Below are 23,817 nucleotides of genomic sequence, written 5' to 3'. Positions count from 1 at the left end.
AACGGAAAGACAGTGTTGACTCTTGACATGCAGACAGGTAATGGTCCACAACAGTGCAAACCCACCACAGAGTCATTCGAAGTTTTGAAGAATATTGGTAGGTAGGTCATCACAGAGCAGACCCACTGTAGTCCTGGTAGAGATTACGGTATTGGTGGGCCACCAGAGGTGCAGACCCACTGCAGTCCTTGTAGAAATAATGGTATTGGTGGGCCATCAAAGCTGCAGACCCACTGTAGTACTTGTAGAGACGGACAGCAGCCATCTGTTGCGACTGTGCAGGTGCACAATCACCATCGAAGAGTCTTGCAGACAATACGGCAATTACATGAACCACCACTTGTGCACAAAAAAAATTTTTTTTTAAATGTCCTTAGAACCAGCAATGCTGTTATCCAGTCCCTTGCTGAATTATTAACACATGTGCAAACACTATTAGTCCCTACTTCACACATATTGTCCATATACTATGACCAACAGAAACGTGTGCAGTGAAATGTAACTTACAGGTTACTCAATGTGATGAACTGGTGTCAATTATAATTTTAAAACATAAGAGTACATTAACAAAGGTACAAAATACATCATTAAAGAACATAACAATACAGATAACATTTGTAGTAATAGGGGCTTTACAAAAGAACAGAAATAAACATATACATCAGCGTTACAAGAATTATGACATAAGTACATACATAAAAGATCAGAATAACTTTTGAAACATCAACTTCACACATGAGCGTTAGAACAAAACAGAATAAATAATGTGTAAATATCTTTACGAAGTAAATAGCAATTTATTAAATGCAAATTATATTTGACGATAACATTATTCCTCATCATAGTGAATGTAGCTTAGTATTAGAAGAGAAAAAATTCTATGAAACAGTACGCAGAGGCAGGAAAAAAAACAAATACACAAGGATACACAAACACACAGTGGGATAACACAAAAGGAAAGGACAGGGTTTGTTTTCAGGGTAACATTTGGTACTACAGTCCAACCCAAAACTTCATTCTGTAGATCTTTCGTCGTATTTCAACATTTGTTTCCTCCAAAAATATCCTATCCAAGCATGTTTTCTTTATTTTGTTCACATCCTCTTTCAAAATTAGTTTCTCTCCACTTTACACAACTTTTTTGGCAAAATCATTTTCTTATAACTTCTCAACGCATTTCTTCCAATTCCTCATAGTTAGTTTCTTCTCCTAAGCTAACTTAAAATCTACTGAACTCACATGCTAAACTAAGGGACGAGGCAATGCAGCAGCACAAAACAATTAATACAAACAGCAATGAAAAAATGGAAGTTGTCAAAGCAGGCAGCAATATTACAACTAATATAAGGCAATACAACTTATACCTAAACATGACAAAGCTCAAGCAGAAAAAATAGTACTCTAAAGACAACAATGCAGATAAGGGAAATGTATATTCACATCATAATGTCTATATAATTAAAGTGGTGCACCACAAAAACTAATTCTATGAAATAAATTACCAAGCACTTGAAAAGAAAATTATGTATGCAGTTACTGTTACTAGTCCCTTCTTATTGTTCTTTCCTTTCCAAGTGCTCCTTTTTTTGAAGAATGTGGATCATAAAATTATTATTTAACAGATCTGTTGACAGAAAGTTTTCACATCAGCAAATGCATTTAATTTTATTTTATAAAACCAATGCTGTAACACACCTGGAAAACAGATATCAAATGAAGTAAGCAATTATGCAAAGAAAAGGATAAAAACATCATTCAATAGCTATGTGGCATTTCATAAGTCAGTAGAAGTTCTCTCAACTCTCGTAGAAAGACACTTGTCATAATCAGGTGTGCAGATGTAATAATGTTTCCAAGTAATGAGCATGTCTTATTTGTGGTGCTTTCTACAATGGAATGTCAATAGCGAGGATAATGACCTCTTTTCTTTTCTCCACCTGTGCCTCTGAAAAGCACATACTAATGGCTTATTTCCAGGTGGCTGTCGCCCAGCTGGGCGCCCACGCCGCATTACATGCAGGTGGTCACTTAACTTTCTTACCGAAATATTTACGACACCAGTTTCCGCTACAGTGGCATTCTCATATAAAAAAATTCACAGGTCAAGAATTTGCGTTACAAATCTGTAGAAGTAAAATCCTTTAAATATAATAGTGTCCAAAAAATTTCGCCAGCATAGTGATACATTCACGCATATACACGCATTTCATAACTTTTAAAGTACGATTCTAGGTTTCCAACATCATTTTTCACAAACCAGAGTCCCTAACCACTACTCTTTATTCCTTACCTTATTCGTCAACACTTCTTCAATATTTCGTCATAGTAAATACGTAGCATAATCAAATTCCTCATATAGCATCAGCTTATTGATTATAAACATACCTCAACAGCATAATACACACAGTCATCGTAATAATAACATCGTAACACCTCAGTCAACTCTCAAAATCGTCGTAGCTTCCTCCAATAATTTCAAAACGTAAAAAAAATTCTCTGCTCATGTCAAAAGTGTCATCTGCCTCAAACGTACTTTAAAAATCATGATCCCATACCAAATACATCATTCAAAGCTCTCATAGCATCACAATGGTTCCGAAAAATTGTGAACAGTTCAAAAAGTACAAAAAAATACAATTTCATAAGTGTGAAGTTATCCAACTGTGTAATTACGTATAAATGTCACTGATGTAGTAAAAAAATATTTGTTTCTCTGTTAAATAATCAGGTAGCTGTGTATTTTGTGTTGGAGAAATATGGTACCGATGTGTCAAGTTGTATAAGCAAATACCATATTAGCTAGGGCTCCTTGTGCTTGCCACACACATGGTACACAAAGTAAGCGTGTACCCCCCTGAGGATTAAAGCAACTATGTCCTCAGGTGTTACAGATTACAGCAATGGAATGAAATATATCATGGAAAACCTTTGTATCATTGTACTTCAAATATCTTTAAAAATAAATGTTTTAAGTACAAAATTAATCACTCAAATACGTGTACACAGCGCTAAACTGTGCGTCCTTTTGTAAGATAATCTCTGTGGAAGTGTCGTAGTTATCGTCCTCCGAAAGCTAAGTTCTGCAGAAGTCAATGTACTTATCTCATGATAAACATAAGTGAAATGATTTGCGTATAGATATCGTAGTTACTACGCTTATTGCCGTGATGAAGTAAGTACTGTACTGTAACGTATTGTTGTGCTACGGAAAAGGCTGTCTCGTTGTAGCTATACCACAAAAGTTACTACTAAATCATGTTTTCCTTTCCAGAAGAATTCAGAAAAACTGTGCAGATATAAAACAGATACACCGCAAATGCACAATGTAAATTGTTACACACATTAGTAGCGTCGTTATATAATCGTGTAGCTATCAAAGAAACCAAATGCTAAGTCATCTTTAATCTCACAGAAACTACTTCAAATAAAAAATGTCTTTTCAACTAAACCAAAATGTTGCATTAAAATCTCATTAACAGTATATGTTCTAAGTATGTAAGCCTTATAGTCGTTACGAAATCGTGCAACTAACAAGCAAGAATGTACAAATACAGCACTGTGTCGTCTGTTCACTATAACAATGCATTCGTAATTTCGGTTTAAAAATGTTCCCTAGGTTCTAGACTGGATAATTAACTTCAAACATTGTTGCATAGTAACCGTTTCTTAAGTCTGACAAAGCATACTAGAAATGTGAAGTGAAAAGTTTTATGGCAAAGACAAAGTTAAAAAGCAGATTATCTTTCAATAAACGGTTTTACATGTGAAATGTGGTGTAAACCTTTACTCTTCCTAGTGCGCAGAGTTTCAACTTCAACGCAATTATCATGTGGTATATGTCGGATTTTGTAAGGTCCATTGTAAACTAGAAAGAATTTGTGACTCAAATGTTTCTTCTTATGTGACAATGAATGAGCTTTAATGAGAACTTTCTGACCAATATATAATTTCTTTGCATTTGCTTTACCGTGTAATTTTCTCCCTTTGTTTGCCGCAGAATTTATATTTTTATTAGCCAAATCAATTATTTCTTTGTGTCGAAGTTTACGTGTATTCGGAAAAGGTACAAGCTCTCTGATTCTGTTCGGTGGTTCTTTATTCTTCAGTACAAGAACAGGTGGTAAAGCAGTGGAGTCATGAGGCATTTCATTCAGCACGTTTTGAAATAAGTGTAAATATCTGTCCCAATGCTGATGCTTTCTGTGACAATAAAGTCTGCAAAGCTTATTGATTTCTTTCGTAATCCGTTCAGACGGGTTACAGTGTGGTGAGTACAATGAAATAAAAACAGATTTGATTTTATGGTTACAAAGCATGCGTGACCAAACAGCAGATCTGAATTGCGGTCCGTTATCTGAAATAACTTTACTAGCGTGTCCAACTTCACGTAAGAAATTTTTAACAAAGGCGTTGGATACAGACCGTCCAGTGGCTTTACGTAACGGAGTGAAAGAAACAAATTTTGAAGTAAGTTCAACAGCGATTAGAACGTACGAAAAACCATTAGATGCTCTGACAGGCGGTCCCAAGAGATCAACAGCAGCAAATTCTTTTAATTTAGAAGGAATGATAGGAAACAACGGAGCACGTTGTGAGATAGTATATGGTTTCGCCATTTGACAAAGTTTACAAATAGACAAGACTCTTCGAATTCTCTTTTCCATATTGTTAAAATAACAAGCCGTTCGAAGAATATGATAACATTTTCGTGGACCCAAATGTGCATAGCTGAAATGAATGTACCAAATGAGCTTATTAACAAAATCGTCTGGAATGCAAAGTACCCATAGCTTGTCATCAACAGTGCAGCTTTTGAACAGTATGTTGTTCTTAACCAGATAATAATGCCGAATCTGTGTGTGTGTCTTTTCATGCCATTTTCTCTTGATGTCTTTCCAAATCGGATCTTTATCTTGTTCATGAGCAATGTCCTTTAAAGATGTGATGATGAAGTTTTCAAAGGCGACTTTCTGAATGTAAAGAATACTGAAATTTTTATCGAGGTTGCTTTCTGTGTTACTTTTCTCGAGCCCAGCCGGTGCGCGTGACAGTGCGTCCGCAACAATGTTCTCCTTGCCGGGAAAGTAGACTATTGTGAAGTGGAATTCTTGCAGAAACAATGCCCAACGTCTTACCCTGTCATGATTTAATTTTGAAGACATAAGAAATTGTAATGCACGACGATCACTGTATACTTTTACGTGCTTACCATAAAGAAAGAAACAGAATTTGTTAAATGCCCGAACGATAGCTAAAGCTTCTAATTCAGTAATGGAATAATTTTTTTCAGATTTTGTTAGAACTCGGCTAGCAAAAGCAATGGTTTTCTGAGCAGTAATGTCATTTTCTGTCGCTTCTTCAAATAAATGGGCACCAAGACCGACTTTAGAAGAATCCGTGCTAAGGCAAAAATCTTGTGTGAGATCTGGATGAGCTAGTATTGGCGCGTTAAGTAGCGGTTCTTTCAAAGAATTGAATTCCAACTGTGCTTGTTCGTCCCAGTTCCAAATAGCATTTTTTCCAGTGAGAGAACAAAGTTTTGGTGTAACTAGAATTTGCATATTCAGAAAACGACGGTAAAAATTTACGAGACCCAGAAAGCTGCGGACTTGTTTTTTTGTTTTGTTTTTTTTTGTGGATGGAACTGGGATGGCTTTGATTGCTTCTAACTTGTCAGGATCCGGCTTAATGCCTTCAGAAGAAATAATATGTCCCAAAAACCTCACCTTTGACCTATCGAATTCAGACTTTTCGAAGTTAACTGTAATTCCAGAATCTGCAAAAATACGTAACACGCTGTTGAGGATGCGATTATGTTGTTCCCATGAGACTTCTTCTACTAGAATATCATCCACATATAAGGTAATGTGACGTTTTAAGAACTCAGGTAATATGGAATTTAGCCCGCGAATGAATGCTACCGAAGAAATGTTCAAACCAAAAGGAAGTTTCCGAAACTGATAACAAACGCCGAAACAAAGGAAAGCTGTGTATTTTCTACATTCTGGATGAAGTTCGATCTGATAAAAGCTGGATCTGAGATCAATGGAAGACAACACTTTTACACCATTAAAATTTTGAAGTTCTTCCAACGTTTGCGGCCTGTCTGTTTCAGGAATAATGATAGTATTGATTTGTCTCGAATCTAAGACAAGCCTGATCGATCCATTTTTCTTCTCAACAACATGTAATGGATTGTTGTATGAGCTTACTGCAGGCTCAATAACGCCCTCGTCAAGAATTGATTTTATTTCTTTTCTAACACGGTCCCTATAATGTGCTGGAATTACGTATGGTCTAACACAAAATTTAGTATGCTCACGAACACGAAATTGTTACTGAAATCCCTTGATTGTTCCTTTATTGTGAGTAAAAACTGTGGAATGTGCTTGTAAAATCTCAAAAAGGTCCTGCCTATCAGTGTCATTACAATTCTCAATTGTTAGAATTTTATTCTGAATTAACTCATTAGTATCAAATACGTCGTCGATATCATCCCTGTCAGTACTTTCAGAGTGATTGTTAGTGTCTAGTTCCGTAGAAAATTCCGAACTGTTTTCTAACAGAAGGTAAAGCCGATTAATTTCCTCGTCATGGTTTGAGAGCCAATCTTCAAATTTCAAAGCTATTAACTCACCTTCTTTCTCTAAATTTATTTCAGCATCGTGAAAGTTTAAGATTTCTTTGTATTCATTCAAAAAGTCTACTCCCAATATAATTTCCGTCGACAATAAGGGAACAATAAGAAAGTTCATAGAGAAGCTGTGGCTTTGACAAGAGAATTCTAAGTTGGTTTGTTGACGTACACCTACACTTTTCCGAAAGTGTAACGTAACAGCAGTGTGGGGCAATCGTTCGATTTGTTGCATTTGCTAAAGGCTGTTTCACTATTTACTGAAATAGGACTGCCAGAGTCAAGCACTGCCGTAAATTTTACGTCCTTTACTGTAATGTGAATCACCGGATATGCAAAATTGTTATGTTTTACGTCGTGTTCCTGGAGTAAGATGTCTCTAATGTCTCCCATTTTTACGTAATTATTAGCTACGGCAGCTGCGTCGTCAGTTTCATACGTACGTTTTGTGGCTGCCAGCGGTATGAGACATTGCCTATTGTCTCTTTGTTGGCGCGCGTCGTTATTGGGATTTGGAGACCTAACTTCCACAACTTCACCTTGCGAGAGGGCCCGCCCTGTTTGAATCCCGCCATTTCTGATGCAATTCAGGTCTGTCGTTACGATCATATCGTCTGTCGTCATGTCGGTAGATTACATAGTTTCTTTCTTGTCGATTACGTGGTGGAGAATTTCTCCCTGAATCGTACCTGCGCGCTGGACCGTTGCGTCTAAAGTTATTCTGTCTCCCTTGATAATATTTATTTTGGTTCCCATATTGTGTGTTTCTCTGATTGTCTCTGTGATAGTCACTACCGCGGAGAGGTGATCTTTCCCTGTAAGTATTACTACTCTGCCAACGATTGTCATACGGGTGGTGTCTATTTTGGTTACGATTTGTATTGTGAGAATAGCCTTGTCGTGTCCAGTTATTATTTCTTTCATAGCGGAATTGTAACGGATGTGACCTGTAATTGTTGTGTTCTGTTTTCGCGTTCCGCGATTGTCAGTGTCAATTTCCAATTCTTGTAACAGTCCCTGAAAAGCTTCAATGTCCTCTTTGCAACGTCCTGCCAAAATAATATGTTGTAAATGTTCAGGCAATTTGATTAAGCAAATGCGGATGAGTTCTGAGGGGCTGTATGGGTTTGAAAGACACTAATTCTTATGTAACATGTCTTCAAAATATTTCACGAGACTGGAAAATTCAGATTGTTCGAAATGTTTCATCATTATGATGCTATGTTTTACTCGGTCTTGTGTAGCCTGAGACCAATATGCTGAGAGGAAGGCATGATAAAATTCTCCTTCACTGTGACAATCGTGAATAACCGATCGCATTCTTACAGCTGGTTCATTCTCTAAGTAGCCACACATAAATTCTAATCTGTGCTCTAATGACCAGTTGGGGGGGGGGGGGGGGGGGGGGGGGGAACAATGAGAGAATTGATGAAGCCACGCTTGTGGATGAATGTCGTTGCCAGAATTTTTAAATGTTTTGAATTTACGTGCAGTAATAAACAGCTTATAGTCAAATTCATCGTGTCGGTGGGTAACATATCGGTCATTGTTGCGTCGTGTCGGCGGTTCCATCTCAAAATTCGGTGCACCTTGCCAATTTCTTTCATAATTTCCGAAATGCCCTGTGTTATTATTTTGTGGCTTTTCCGTATTTCTAAGTCCCTCTTCCTGTGTTGGAGCGCGAGTGTCCTCTGAAATACGTAATTCTTGTATTACCTGTGTCAGTTGATCTTGTATGTCCCGGATTTCTCTTTGGTGTTGCGTATTAATTTGATTCTGATTTTGTTTGAATTTCCTAATTTGTACGAACTCTTCTGTGTCATTCAGACCATCATCTACCTTCGCAGATAAGTTAGTGAACTGATCCGAAAGTTCGGCTACTTTCTCCGATAGTGTACTTATTTCCTCATTGTGTTTTTCTGAACCAAATTTCAGAGTGTCCATTTGTGTTGAAATCGTATCTACTGTGTCCTTTAAGTTTTGCTGAGTTTTTGCAAGTTGCGTAACCAAATCGGTAGATGCAACTGAGTCAATTTTGGCTTGCAGGGTCTCATGATTTTCATGAACAATAGTTTGCAGTTCTTTTATGGCTGATTCGTGATTTTGTAATGCATTTTCATGCCGCGAAAAAATAGGTTGAAAATGCTCACAAATTTGTGTTTTTACGTCATTACAGACTTTTTGACATTTCGATACGATTTTATGTAACTCAGTAGTTAAATCGTGACGTGTTTGTTCAAGCGTATGTTCCACTGAGTCTAACTTTTGAAGCTTTTGTTCCATTGTGTCTAACTGTTGCTGTGTTTGTCTCTGGTGTTGTTCCATTGTGTCTAACTTATGACGATTTTGTTCCATTGTGTCTAACCTTTGAAGATTTCGTTCCATTGTGTCTAACTTTTCCAAATTTTGTTCCATTGTGTCTAACTGTTGTTGTGTTTGTCTCTAATTTTGTTTCATTTGTTGCATTAATTGCAATAACAATGTATTAGTGTCTGGAATCTGTGCTTTTCGGCAGTGCATTTGCACCGGCAACATTCACATTTTGACTTATTTGAGAAAACGGTGAGGACGCAAAACCTGAATGTACAGTATTTCCTAGATTGTGTCCTGTCATTACGGATTCCTGACGCGAGCTATTGCCGACCGATCGATCGATAATGCTTCCCTGTTCACTAATTGTTTCACTGCCTACACCATTATTTGCAGCCCGCTCCATTTCCCTATACACAATTACCAAATTATTACTTTGAACATTAGTTAATTCATTACATGGTGGCGCTAACATACTGCTTTCGTCTTCACTGTCGTTTCTCAGTTTACTTTGGAGCCTAGTGTTACGTTTTTCACACGCCATTATTGTCACAATATTTCACACGACAACACAGAAAAACACAATATGAAGAGCAAAAGTAAGAGAACACATTAACAAAGCACTGAAAATAATATTTAGTTAATTGCAAGCGCAGCTGCGAAATACTTGGTGCAAATCTACATGCACGCCACAAGTGCTTTACTGTACAACAATGAAAGACTACAACTACAAAGGAGATTCTCTCTAAAATTACGAGCTAGCAATAAACAAAATCTACACTAATTACACAAACTACAAGAAAAAATCAGAAGATTCCAGTAAGGCATCCTCGGCTAAGGGTCGACATATGAAATGTCCCCTTGGAAAAATTATACATGACTGTGCTTAAACTGACACACAATATTTTTTTTTAGCGCAACGCAATCTGACTTTCAATAATTCCTACAAAAGAATGGCTCTGACGAACATTAACTTATACCTTTCACTTACCTCACAAAAATCTTCGTTACTCAAGATACTGCAATACAGCGAGCGCCACTACTGCCAGCTAAATAAAAGATTCAAACTACTGAAGGTACTAACTACTGATAGGCATAGTTAGCAAATGAAAGATTTTAATAGAGAGCAAACAATGTATTTACCTTAATAGTCATAATATATATAGCAGTTCATGACATCCAGTCTTACAAATTTCAAAACTCCGCCATCTGTCTCCCCACATCTACCACTGCTGGTGGCTCACCTCCAACTGCGCAACGCTACGCGCTGTTAACATCCATCTGCCCAACACTACAATGGCGAGAATTACAACAATGCCAACCAGCCACTGACTGCACACAGCACAGTCAGTGATTTTTCATACAGAGCGATATGTGGCGTTACCAATAAAAAAACCTAAACAGCCTACTTACTAAGTGCCGCTCAATTTCCTAACCAAACATCTGCATATACATCTACATGACTACTCTGCAATTCACATTTAAGTTCTTGGCAGAGGGTTCATCGAACCACAATCATACTATCTCTCTACCATTCCACTCCCTAACAGCCTGCGGGAAAAACAAACACCTAAACCTTTCTGTTCGAGCTCTGATTTCTCTTATTTTATTTTGATGATCATCCTACCTATGTAGGTTGGGCTCAACAAAATATTTTCGCATTCGGAAGAGAAAGTTGGTGGCTGAAATTTCGTAAATAGATCTCACCGCGACGAAAAACGTCTTAGCTGTAATGACTTACATGCCAATTCGCGTATCATATCTGCCACACTCTCTCCCCTATCACGTGATAATGCAAAACGAGCTGCCCTTTTTTGCATCCTTTCGATGTCTTCCCCTCAATCCCACCTGGTAAGGATCCCACTCCGCGCAGCAATATTCTAACAGAGGACAAACGATCTGTCTCTTTAGTAGACTTGTTGCATCTTCTACGTGTCCTGTCAATGAAACGCAACCTTTGCCTCGCCTTCCCCACAATATTATCTATGTGGTCTTTCCAACTGAAGTTGTTCGTAATTTTAACACCAAGGTACTTGGCTGAATTGACAGGCTTGAGAATTGTACTATTTATCGAGTAATCGAATTCCAACGGATTTGTTTGGGAACTCGTGTGGATAACCCCACACTTTTCGTTACGTAGCGTCAACTGCCACCTGCCACACCATACAGCAAACTTTTCAAAATCGCTTTGCAACTGATACTGGTCTTCGGATGACCTTACTAGACGGTAAATTACAGCATCATCTGCGAACACCCTAGGAGAACTGTTCAGATTGTCACCCAGGTCATTTAAATATATCAGGAACAGCAGAGGTCCCAGGACGCTTCCCTGGGGAACACCTGATATCACTTCAGTTTTACTCAATGATTTGCCGTCCATTACTACGAACTGCGGCCTTCCTGACAGGCCATCACGAATCCAGTCGCACAACTGAGACGATACCCCATAGGCCCGCAGCTTGGTTAGAAGTCGCTTGTGAGGAACGGTGTAAAAAGCTTTCAGGAAATCTAGAAATACGGAATCAACTTCAGATCCCCTGTCGATAGCGGCCATTACTTCATGCGAATAAAGAGCTAGCTGCGTTGCACAAGAGCGATGTTTTCTGAAACCATGCTGATTACGTATCAATAGATCGTACTCTTCGAGGTAATTCATAGTTGTTGTTGTTGTCTTCAGTCCTGAGACTGGTTTGATGCAGCTCTCCATGCTACTCTATCCTGTGCTAGCTTCTTCATCTCCTAGTACCTACTGCAACCTACATCCTTCTGAATCTGCTTAGTGTTGTAATCTCTTGGTGTCCCTCTACGATTTTTACTCTCTACGCTGCCCTCCAATGCTAAATTTGTGATCCCTTGATGCCTCAAAACATGTCCTACTAACCGATCCCTTCTTCTAGTCAAGTTGTGCCACAAACTTCTCTTCTCCTCAATCCTGTTCAATACCTCCTCATTAGTAATGTGATCTACCCATCTAATCTTCAGCATTCTTCTGTAGCACCACATTTCGAAAGCTTCTATTCTCTTCTTGTCCAAACTAGTTATCGTCCTTGTTTCACTTCCACACATGGCTACAATCCAAATACTTTCAGAAACGACATCCTGATACATAAATCTATATTCGATGCTAACAAATTTCTCTTCTTCAGAAACGCTTTCCTGGCCATTGCCAGTCTACATTTTATATCCTCTCTACTTTGACCATCATCAGTTATTTTGCTCCCCAAATAGCAAAACTCCTTTACTGCTTTAAGTGTCTCATTTCCTAATCTAATACCCTCAGCATCACCCGATTTAATTTGACTACATTCCATTATCCTCGTTTTGCTTTTGTTGATTTTCATCTTATATCCTCCTTTCAAGACACTGTCCATTCCGTTCAACTGCTCTTCTAAGTGCTTTGCCGTCTCTGACAGAATTACAATGTCATCGGCGAACCTCAAAGTTTTTACTTCTTCTCCGTGAATTTTAATACCTACTCCAAATTTTTCTTTTGTTTCCTTTACAGCTTGCTCAATCTACAGACTAAATAACATCAGGGAGAGGCTACAACCCTGTCTCACTCCTTTCCCAACCACTGCTTCTCTTTCATGCCCCTCGACTTTAATAACTGCCATCTGGTTTCTGTACAAATAGTAAATAGCCTTTCGCACCCTGTATTTTACCCCTGCCACTTTCAGAATTTGAAAGAGAGTATTCCAGTCAACATTGTCAAAAGCTTTCTCTAAGTCTACAAATGCTAGAAACGTAGGTTTGCCTTTTCTTAATCTTTCTTCTAAGATAAGTCGTGAGGTCAGTATTGCCTCACGTGTTCCAACATTTTTACGGAATCCAAACTGATCCTCCCCGAGGTCCGCATCTACCAGTTTTTCCATTTGCCTGTAAAGAATTCATGTTAGTATTTTGCAGCTGTGACTTATTAAACTGATAGTTCGGTAATTTTCACATCTGTCAGCACCTGCTTACTTTGGGATGGGAATTATTATATTCTTCTTAAAGTCTGAGGGTATTTCGCCTGTCTCATACATCTTGCTTACCAGCTGGTAAAGTTTTGTCATGACTGGCTCTCCCAAGGCCGTCAGTAGTTCTAATGGAATGTTGTCTACTCCGGGCACCTTGTTTCCACTCAGGTCTTTCAGTGCTCTGTCAAACTCTTCACGCATTATCTTATCTCCCATTTCGTCTTCATCTACATCCTCTTACATTTCCATAATATTGTCCTCAAGTACATCGCCCTTGTATAAACCTTCTATATACTCCTTCCACCTCTCTGCCTTCCCTTCTTTCCTTAGAACTGGGTTGCCATCTGAGCTCTTGATATTCATACACGTGGTTCTCTTCTCTCCAAAGGTGTCTTTAATTTTCCTGTAGGCAGTATCTATCTTTCCCCTAGTGAGATAAGCTTCTACATCCTTACATGTGTCATCTAGCCATCCTTGCTTAGCCATTTTGCACTTCCTGTCGATCTCATTTTTGAGACGTCTTTATTACTTTTTGCCTGCTTCATTTATTGCATTTTTATATTTTCTCCTTTCATCAATTAAATTCAATATTTCTTCTGTTACCCAAGGATTTCTACTAGCCCTCGTCTTTTTACCTACTTGATCCTCTGCTACCTTCACTACTTCATCCCTCAAAGCTACCCATTCTTCTTCTACTGTATTTCTTTCACCCATTCCTGTCAATTGTTCCCTTATGCTCTCCCTGAAACTCTGTACAACCTCTGGTTCTTTCAGTTTATCCAGGTCCCATCTCCTTAAATTCCCACCTTTTTGCAGTTTCTTCAGTTTTAATATACAGTTCATAACCAATAGATTGTGGTCAGAGTCCACATCTGCCCCTGGAAATGTCTTACAATTTAAAACCTGGTTCCTAAATCTCTGTCTTACCATTATATAATCTATCTGATACCTTTTAGTATCTCCAGGGTTCTTCCATGTATACAACCTTCTTTAATGATTCTTAAACCAAGTTATGATTAAGTTGTGCTCTGTGCAAAATTCTACCAAGCGGTTTCCTCTTTCATTTCTTAGTCCCATTCCATATCCACCTACTACGTTTCCTTCTCTCCCTTTTCCTACACTCGAATTCCAGTCACCCATGACTATTAAATTTTCATCTCCCTTCACTACCTGAATAATTTCTTTTGTTTCATTATACATTTCTTCAATTTCTTCGTCATCTGCAGAGCTAGTAGGCATATGAACCTGTACTACTGTAGTAGGCATGGGCTTTGTGTCTATCTTGGCCACAATAATGCGATCACTATGCTGTTTGTAGTAGCTTACCCGCACAACTATTTTTTTATTCATTATTAAACCTACTCCTTCATTACCCCTATTTGATTTTGTATTTATAACCCTTTAGTCCCCTGAACAAAAGTCTTGTTCCTCCTGCCACCGAACTTCACCAATTCCCACTACCCTGTATCTAACTTTAACCTATCCATTTCCTTTTTTAAATTTTCTGACCTACCTGCCCGATTAAGGGATCTGACATTCCACGCTCCGATCCGTAGAATGCCAGTTTTCTTACTCCTGATAACGACGTCCTCCTGAGTAGTCCCCGCCCAGAGATCCGAATGGGGGACTATTTTACCTCCGGAATATTTTATCCAAGAGGACACCATCATCATTTAATCATACAGTAAAGCTGCATGTCCTCGGGAAAAATTACGGTTGTAGTTTCCCCTTGCTTTCAGCCGTTCACAGTACAAGCACAGCAATGCCATTTTGGTTAATGTTCCAAGGCCAGATCAGTCAATCATCCAGACTGTTGCCCCTGCAACTACTGAAAAGGCTGCTGCCCCTCTTCAGGAACTACATGTTTGTCTGGCCTCTCAACAGATACCTCTCCGTTGTGGTTGCACCTACGGTATGGCCATCTGTATCGCTGAGGCACGCAAGCCTCCCCACCAACTGCAAGGTCCATGTTTCATTGGGGGGAGGTGATTCATAACGTTTGAATAAAGTATATGCTCCAAAACCCTACTGCAAACCGACGTCAATAATATAGGTCTGTAGTTAGATGGATTACTCCTACTACCCTTCTTAAACACTGGTGCGACCTGTGCAATTTTCCAATCTGTAGGTACAGATCTCTCGGTGAGCGAGCGGTTGTATATGAGTGCTAAGTAGGGAGCTATTGTATCAACGTAATCTGAAAGGAGCGAAGAGAAAATTTTTATGGGTATCTTCCTGGTCGGACGCGATTATTAGTAGGAGCTGCCTACTGAAATTGAGGTAAATTATAGGCGAACGGCAACGTTTCGCTTGTGTAGCTGCTGACCTTCAACAGTTGTAGCTTGTATGGTTAGAAATATCGGGAATATTTAGCTCAGAGAAATGGTGCCAGAAGTGCTGGACAGGAATTGGTCCCTTCGACTAAAAATTATCTTATTATCCGCTTACAGGCAAACGACGAGGCAAAGACAGTATGAATTGTAGGAAAAGTAGAAGATCTCACAGGTTCTTGAGGACATTAATTCTGTAAATGAATTTTATAAATCATTTTAAATAAAACTCCAGAGTGATTTATTCAAATGGCTCTGAGCACTATGGGACTTAACTTCTGAGGTCATCAGTCCCCTAGAACTTAGAACTACTTAAACCTAACTAACCTAAGGACATCACACACATCCAGGCCCGAGGCAGGATTCCAACCTGTGACCGTAGCGGTCGCGCGATTCCAGACTGTAGCGCCTAGAACCGCTCGGCCACCCCGGCCGGCTAGTGATTTATTAGCAGAGGAGAACGTTAGAGCCAATGTACTTAAAAAGTGTGGCTTATAAAACTCATTGAAATTAGCATAATTGATGAAGCCAGAAGTAGAAAGGAAAATGTAGGTCACTTTTATGAATTATGCGTGAGTCAAAAATATTTAAACTGAAAGAAAAAATTCGTCTTAATATTCTTTATTAAGGAAAACAGGCCACGTTAAATTATTTCATCTGTTTGTCATAAATACTGATACCGTCAGCATGCAGTTTATTCTATTGCAGTGTGAAAAACTTCTCAACAGTAATAAAATTCTGCTACCACACCCCAAATTATTCTCAGATTCAGCACTTTTTTTGCATTATCATTTCATCAATTGGACGCTTCCAATTTAGGCTCAGTGGGTTTTAATTCACAACTTAATTTCACGCGACAGGAACAATTCGCCGGCAGCACTGCTGGTTTGTTAAAATTGGACAAAAGGAACATAAAGGAGAAACGCGTAGCGATATTCGTGCATGCAGGATTCATTTTTCACGGTCCACATGATGCCAAGAAATAATCAAGTTATTAATAAAGCAATTTAATTAATTCTGCTGCGTCAAAAATTAAGAGTATTTGTTCTGTTTTTGGAGTATTGCATTATTTAATCTTTTATTCTCATAGGAGTCACACACGTACTGGCCTAAAAGACTGTTATAACAAGGATACGGGTATTGCTACTGAAAGTTGCTGTAGTTGCTGAATTCAACCCAATGAGCGTGCGTCACGGTGAGTTCGGCCTCGTTGCGTGATTTCAACGAAATGGAAACATGCATACACTCCTACCTACGTCTTAGCCGCTCATCCAAGCGCGCTGAGTCAACATACTTTTTTGTAGTCAGTTTCTGAGCGAATGTGTGAATTATTAGGTTGTACATATAATATTTTCACAGCAAATTGTGGGCCATGTATCGGCTAAGTTAATATTCTTTTTATGTCACCATTCTGAAGGTGGCAGGGGAACAATACCAAATGGCAGTTGTAAGAGTCGAGGGACATGAAAGGGAAGCAGTGGTTGGAAAGGGAGTGAGACAGGGTTGTAGCCTCTCCCCGATGTTATTCAATCTGTATATTGAGCAAGCAGTAAAGGAAACAAAAGAATAGTTCGAAATATGAATTAAAATCCGTGAAGAAGAAATAAAAACTTTGACGCTTGCCGATGACATTGTAATTCTGTCAGAGACAGCAAACGACCTGGAAGAGAAGCTGGACGGAATGGACACTGTCTTGAAAGGAGGATATAAGATGAACATCAACAGAAGCAAAACGAGTATAATGGAATGTAGTCGAATTAAATCGGGTGATGCTGCGTGAATTAGATTAGGAAATGAGACACTTAAAGTAGTAAATGAGTTTTGTTATTTGGGGAGCAAAGTAACTGATGATGGTCGAAGTAGAAGGATATAAAACGTAGACTGTCAATGGCAATGAAAGCGTTTCTGAAGAAGAGAAATTTGTTAACATCGAGTATAGTTTTAAGCGTCAGGATGTCGTTTCTGAAAGTATTTGTGTGGAGTGGAGCCATGTATGGAAGTGAAAAGTGGACGATAAATAGTTTAGACAAGAAGGGAATAGAAGCTTTCGAAATGTGGTGCTACAGAGGAATGCTGAAGATTAGATGGGTAGATCACATAACTAATGTGGAGGTACTGAATAGAATTGGAGAGAAGAGAAATTTGTGGCACGACTAGGAGAAGGGATCGGTTGGTGGGGCATCAGCGGATCACCAATTTAGTATTGGAGGACAACGTGAAGGGTAAAAACCGTAGAGGGAGACCAAGAGATGTCCACACTAAACATATTCATAAGGCTGCAGGTAGGAGTAGGTACTGGGAGATGAGGGAGCTTACAGGGGATAGAGTAGCATGGAGAGCTGCATCGAACCAGTCTCAGGACTGAAAACTATGACAGCAACAACAACAACAACAACAACAACGTCTACATCAAATCTACTCCGCAAGCCACCGTACGATGCGTGGAGAAGGGTACGCTTTATCACTACTTGTCATTTCCCCTCCTGATCCACTCGTAAATAGAGCTGGGGAGTAACGACTAGTACGCCCCCGTGTGAGTCATAATTTCTCGTATCTTATCTTCGTGGTCCTTGCACGTGATGTATGTTGGTGGGAGCAGAATCTTTCCGCAGAAGCTTCAAATGCCGGTTCTCTAAATTTTTTCAATAGTGTTTGCGAAAAGGAACACAGTCTCCCCTCCAGGAATTCCCACTTGAGTTCCCGAAGCATCTCCGTTAACACTTAAGTTTTGTTCGAACCAACCGGTAGCAAATCCAGCAGCCCTCTCCTCAATTGCTTCTATGTATTCCTTCAATTCGACCAGGTACAGATGCCAAACACTGGAGACGTACTCAAGAACATGTCAAATCAGCGGTCTCCTTCACAGGTGAACCACTCTTTCCTAAAATTCTCCCAATAAATCGGTGTCCACCATTTGCCTTGCGACCACAATTTGCACATGCTCGTTCCACATTACATCGCTTTGCAACGTTCGCCCAGATAATTAAACGAGTTGACTGTGTCAAGCTGGACATTAGTAATACTGTTTCCAGGCGGCTGGAAATAGAATCGTTTCCTAACATCAGTGCGCGGGACGCTAGGCAGTGAACCAGATTCGTAATAGATGCAGAGCCCCAGTTGGTTTGGTGAAATCACTCCAGTGGAGCATAAAGGAGTTTAAAAGCCTATCTTTTCAACTCTCGTGTTTATGAATCCCCACTGCTTTCATTAATTGTTTTCATTTATTCCTTAATATTCCGCTCCTTCTAAATGTGGTTTTCGTTCTGAAAACCTCGCAGCTTTTAGACGAATCAACAACTGAACTTTACATCATTTCAAGTCCTGACTAATGACAAGCACTGTAAAGTCATTGCTTACATCATCTTATGTTATGTATTACTGTGTAAAGATGCGCCACGTGTTTTACATTACAGTTCTAACCGAGTTAACTGAATTACGTGGCCTCTGACTCCAATACATGGCTCCTGCATTACGTATTCATACTTTTGGTGTATTCACATTATGTTCCCAGTACCTGCTCTAAAAGTTTTGAAGAAGAAGAAAGGTCGTGAGATCGGATTTCGTTCATCCCATGATTGTAGGTAGCGTTACATTCAGCCTTTGTCCAGTCGGCTTGCGCATTTGCGGCCGGTTGGACACGAATTGTCTTACGTAGAATACACTCCTGGAAATGGAAAAAAGAACACATTGACACCGGTGTGTTACACCCACCATACTTGCTCCGGACACTGCGAGAGGGCTGTACAAGCAATGATCACACGCACGGCACAGTGTTACACCCACCATACTTGCTCCGGACACTGCGAGAGGGCTGTACAAGCAATGATCACACGCACGGCACAGCGGACACACCAGGAACCGCGGTGTTGGCCGTCAAATGGCGCTAGCTGCGCAGCATTTGTGCACCGCCGCCGTCAGTGTCAGCCAGTTTGCTGTGGCATACGGAGCTCCATCGCAGTCTTTAACACTGGTAGCATGCCGCGACAGCGTGGACGTGAACCGTATGTGCAGTTGACGGACTTTGAGCGAGGGCGTATAGTGGGCATGCGGGAGGCCGGGTGGACGTACCGTCGAATTGCTCAACACGTGGGGCGTGAGGTCTGCACAGTACATCGATGTTGTCGCCAGTGGTCGGCGGAAGGTGCACGTGCCCGTCGACCTGGGACCGGACCGCAGCGACGCACGGATGCACGCCAAGACTGTAGGATACTACGCAGTGCCGTAGGGGACCGCACCGACAATTCCCAGCAAATTAGGGACACTGTTGCTCCTGGGGTATCGGCGAGGACCATTCGCAACCGTCTCCATGAAGCTGGGCTTCGGTCCCGCACACCGTTAGGCCGTCTTCCGCTCACGCCCCAACATCGTGCAGCCCGCCTCCAGTGGTGTCGCGACAGGCGTGAATGGAGGGACGAATGGAGACGTGTCGTCTTCAGCGATAAGAGTCGCTTCTGCCTTGGTGCCAATGATGGTCGTATGCGTGTTTGGCGCCTTGCAGGTGAGGGCCACAATCAGGACTGCATACGACCGAGGCACACAGGGCCAACACCCGGCAACATGGTGTGGGAAGCGATCTCCTACACTGGCCGTACACCCCTGGTGATCGTCGAGGGGACACTGAATAGTGCACGGTACATCCAAACCGTCATCGAACCCATCGTTCTACCATTCCTAGACCGGCAAGGGAACTTGCTGTTCCAACAGGACAATGCACGTCCGCATGTATCCCGTGCCACCCAACGTGCTCTAGAAGGTGTAAGTCAACTACCCTGGCCAGCAAGATCTCCGGATCTGTCCCCCATTGAGAATGTTTGGGACTGGATGAAGCATCGTCTCACGCGGTGTGCACGTCCAGCACGAACGCTGGTCCAGCTGAGGCGCCAGATGGAAATGGCATGGCAAGCCGTTCCACAGGACTACATCCAGCATCTCTACGATCGTCTCCATGGGAGAATAGCAGCCTGCATTGTGCATGCTCTGTTGCCTGTGTCTATGTGCCTGTGGTTCTGTCAGTGTGATCATATGATGTATTGACCCCAGGAATGTGTCTATAAAGTTTCCCCTTCCTGGGACAATGAATTCACGGTGTTCTTATTTCAATTTACAGGGGTGTAGATGCTCTCTCTCAGCGAGCGTAGGTCTGCATTTCAGTACAGTTTTCAAATGTTACAAACTCTTGACATACTACAGCATCATCCGCAAAAAGGGAAAGTGAACTTCCGATGTTATCCACAAGGTCATATATATATATATATATATATATATATATATATATATATATATATATATATATATATATATATATTGTGAATAGCAACTGTCCTACGACACTCCCCTGCGACACACCTTAAATCACTCTTACTTCGGAAGACTTCTCTCCATTGAGAATGACATGCTACTTTTTGTTATTTAGGAACTCTTGAATCCAATCACACAGTTGGTCTGTAGTCCATATGCTCTGACTTTGTTCATTAAACGACTGTGGGGAACTGTATCAAACGCCTTGCGGAAGTCAAGAAGCACGGAATCTATCTGGGAACCCGTGTCTCGTGGACGAATAGGACGAGCTGGGTTTCACATGATCGTCTTTTTCGAAACCCATGCTAATTCCTACAGAGTAGATTTCTAGTCTCCAGAAAAGTCATTGTACTCGAACATAATACGTGTTCCAAATTCTACAACTGATCGACGTTAGAGATATAGGTTTATAAGTCTGCACATCTGTTGGACATTCCTTCTTTAAAGCGGGGATGACCAGTGCCCCTTTCCAGTCTTAGACCATTTGTTGACTGGAAGAGAAGCGCGCGTCCAACTAGCTCAGCCATTCACAATCTGAAATAGTAATTTTTCTAAAAAAAAAATGTGGTACTTCTTTGGAAATACTGCTTAACATTAAGACGTAAAATTTCTCACTTTCCAACTATGCCTTGCTTACAGAATGAGATTTCCACTCTGCAGCGGAGTGTGCGCTGATATGAAACTTCATGGCAGATTAAAACTGTGTGCCCGACCGAGACTCGAACTGGGACCTTTGCCTTTCGCGGGCAACTGCTCTACCAACTGAGCTACCGAAGCACGACTCACGTCTGGTACTCACAGCTTTACTTCTGCCAGTATCCGTCTCCTACCTTCCAAACTTTACAGAAGCTCTTCTGCGAACCTTGCAGAACTAGCACTCCTGAAAGAAAGGGTACTGTGGAGACATGGCTTAGCCACAGCCTGGGGATGTTTCCACAATGAGAGTTTCACTCTGCAGCGGAGTGTGCGCTGATATGAAACTTCCTGGCAGATTAAAACTGTGTGCCCGACCGAGACTCGAACTCGGGACCTTTGCCTTTCGTGGGCAAGTGCTCTACCCACTGAGCTACCGAAGCACGACTCACGTCCGGTACTCACAGCTTTACTTCTGCCAGTATCCGTCTCCTACCTTCCAAACTTTACAGAAGCTCTTCTGCGAGCCTTGCAGAACTAGCACTCCTGAAAGAAAGGGTACTGTGGAGACATGGCTTAGCCACAGCCTGGGGATGTTTCCACAATGAGAGTTTCACTCTGCAGCGGAGTGTGCGCTGATATGAAACTTCCTGGCAGATTAAAACTGTGTGCCCGACCGAGACTCGAACTCGGGACCTTTGCCTTTCGTGGGCAAGTGCTCTACCCACTGAGCTACCGAAGCACGACTCACGTCCGGTACTCACAGCTTTACTTCTGCCAGTATCCGTCTCCTACCTTCCAAACTTTACAGAAGCTCTTCTGCGAACCTTGCAGAACTAGCACTCCTGAAAGAAAGGATACTGTGGAGACATGGCTTAGCCACAGCGTGGGGATGTTTCCAGAATGAGATTTTCACTCTGCAGCGGAGTGTGCGCTGATATGAAACTTCCTGGCAGATTTTTTATGCCTTGCTTCTTCATTCAGTTAAAAGAGTGTGAAACTGACTTCATTTTGAGACATTATGACGCAATGAGGCTGCAGCATGGAACTGAAGTGTGTATCGCCGTCCGCGGTGGTCGAACGGTTCTAGGCGTTTCCGTCCGGAACCGCGCGACTGCTCCGGTCGCAGGTTCAAATCCTGCCTCGGGCTTTGATGTGTGTGATGTCCTTAGGTTAGTTAGGTGTAAGTAGTTCTAAGTTCTAGGGGACTGATGACGACCGATGTTAAGTCCCATAGTGCTCAGAGCCACTTAAACAGTTTTTGAAGTGTCCATCGCACACCCCATTAGACACACATTTGCACAGCACTAAAATTTGTTTCAGCTGGCGGTCGCTGGTAAGTGTGCTGCCGCTGCAGTGTTTCGAAATAGGTACGATAGGCACTGGAGTAGTGAGGTTTCGTTTGCACACTGCAATATGTTCACAAGAAGAAAACTAATTTTGGTGGCACTCAGTAACTTGTTCATGATCGTTCTTTAATTTATCGGGGTTACTTACTGCCAGATGCGTTCTTCATTCTTTTCAATTTATCAGAGCTAGCAACATCGTTGATCTCTTTAGGGCTTAACTGTTTTACGTGTGTGGTTTGTGATGTTCTACAAGTATGAGCTTGTGAGAAAGAATGACATAATTGATTTATAATACTCTATTATACAACATTCATGTTGAGAAAAGTGTAACTTCGGATTCATTTCAGTTCCTTGTTTTGGCGAAATAGTGACTACACAGGCAACAGGCAACACGAAACACGAAGGTAACTTCCAACACTGTTGTATTACATTGCTAATTTAATACCCAAGTATTCCAAGAAACATTCTTCACTGGATCAGACTGATTCTAAAGAGAGGAGTCTTCAACTCCATCACTGCACTTAATACATCGCACATTCTCTGGCAGATTCTCCAATACAAACGTCCCAATGTGTCTGATTCCCATTTTGTACTAGTGTTAATGCTCTGAAGTCCTTTCTGTAAGGGCTGCTCTTGGTCTCTGTATACACTTGGTTCTGTACTTTTTTTTTGAGAAAAGAATTATCGGTAACAACAAGGTAGATTAATGAATGAATGTAGTGAACAACTGTTGTCAAAATACCAAGTTTTCGGAATAGGTCTGAGCAAGTAGTTCTAGAATCAACTTAAGATATAACTGTTATTATACTGTACTGGAAAAAATATTACCCTTTTAAATTAATTTTCCCTAATAAATAGAGTTACGAAGAACAAAATATTTTGCACTAGGCAAAAATTACCTATAATGTAGCTGAAGTAAGGCGCATCATTAATTTTGGGACTCATATTTTTCAAATGGTTCAAATGGCTCTGAGCACTATGGGACTTAACATGTAAGGTTATCAGTCCCCTAGAACTTAGAACTACTTAAACCTAACTAACCTAAGGACATCACACACATCCATGCCCGAGGCAGGATTTGAACCTGCGACCGTAGAAGTCGCGTGGTTCCGGTCTGAAGCGCCTAGAACCGCTCGGCCACCTCGGCCGCCACTCGCATTTTTCTGTTAAGGTTATGATTTATTTCTGTTCCTCCCAACTTATCAGTAATAATGATGACAGTAAGGATCCCCAGACTATTTACTTTATGATTTCCATTACTTTATACCACTACGACTCCAGTACTAGAAAATAACAAATGAAAT

The sequence above is a fragment of the Schistocerca gregaria genome, chromosome 8 (genome assembly GCF_023897955.1).
Source record: "Schistocerca gregaria isolate iqSchGreg1 chromosome 8, iqSchGreg1.2, whole genome shotgun sequence".
Taxonomy (NCBI): Eukaryota; Metazoa; Arthropoda; class Insecta; order Orthoptera; family Acrididae; genus Schistocerca; species Schistocerca gregaria.
This window is presented reverse-complemented; position numbering follows the sequence as displayed.